The 1,170-nt window shown below is 51.3% G+C and overlaps 1 protein-coding gene and 1 pseudogene across 1 annotated transcript in view; one reads left to right on the forward strand and one right to left on the reverse strand.

Moving 5' to 3' along the window:
• The window catches only part of ZNF560 (zinc finger protein 560), a 38,624-nt gene that overhangs the window by 2,363 nt on the left and 35,091 nt on the right, over positions 1-1,170 (forward strand). The window lies entirely within an intron of this gene.
• On the reverse strand, positions 99-434 carry LOC105520901 (annotated as a pseudogene).

The raw sequence follows: 1,170 nt of genomic DNA on the forward strand, positions 1-1,170 counted from the left end.
AGGCGGAGGTTGCAGTGAGCTGAGATCATGCCAGTGCACTCCAGCCTAGGCGACAGAGTGAGACTCCATCTCAAAAAAAAAAAAGAAAAGAAAAAAAGACCAAAGCCCGTGTCATCATCAGACTCCTCAGATTCTTCTTTCTTTGCTTCCGCTTTCTTCTCCTCATCTGGAGCAACAGCTGTGGAGGGGTTAGGAGCTCCTGCTGGTGCAGCACCTGCTGCTGGGGGAGCAGGTCCACCAGCCCTTGCATTGCAAATGAGGCTCCCAATGTTGACGTTGGCCAGGGCCTTTGCAAACAATCCAGACCAAAAAGGTTCAACATTTACACCGGCTGCTTTAATGAGGCCTTTGATCTTATCCTCCGTGGCGGTCACCTCGTCCTCGTGCAGAATGAGGGCTGAGTAGATGCAGGCGAGCTTGGAGATGAAGGCCATGTCGCGGGCCAGTATGGGGCTGGTGCTGCCGGATGCGGTGCTAGTTGCCAGATGAAGTGAGGGCCTCACTGCAACGCGGTCCTCGGAAGGACCGAGCACCTTGGCAGCAGCTGAAGAAAGTTTGAGCTCTTGTCACCAAGGCTGGAATGCAGTGATGAGATCTCAGCTCACTGCAACCTCCACCTCCTGGGCTCAAGTGATCCTCCCACCTCAGCCTCCTGAGTAGCTGGGACTACAGGTGCTCACCACCACACCTGGAATTTTTGTATTTTTTGTAGAGATGGGGTTTCACAGTGTTGCCCAGGCTGACCTCAAACTCCTGTACTCAAGTAATCCACCTACCTCAGCCTCCCAAAGTGCTGGGATTACAGGTGTGAGTCACCGCACCTGGCCTGGATCTCATTGTTTTTTATGGATGAACAGTACTCCATTGTATATGTGTACCACACACATTTTCTTTATCCATTCATCTCATCTGTTGTTCTACACTTAGGCTGCTTCCAAATCCTGGCACTGTGAATCCTGCTGTAGCAAATGAGAGTGCAGCCATCTCTTCAATATACTGATTTCCTTTTTTTTTTCTTTTCTTTTTTTTTTTTTTTTGAGACGAGTCTCGCTCTGTCGCCCAGGCTGGAGTGCAGTGGCCTCCGCATCCCGGGTTTACGCCATTCTCCTGCCTCAGCCTCCCGAGTAGCTGGGACTACAGGTGCCCGCCATCTCGCCCGGTTAGTTTTTT

Source organism: Colobus angolensis, unplaced genomic scaffold, assembly GCF_000951035.1.
Source record: "Colobus angolensis palliatus isolate OR3802 unplaced genomic scaffold, Cang.pa_1.0 Scaffold39, whole genome shotgun sequence".
Classification (NCBI taxonomy): domain Eukaryota; kingdom Metazoa; phylum Chordata; class Mammalia; order Primates; family Cercopithecidae; genus Colobus; species Colobus angolensis.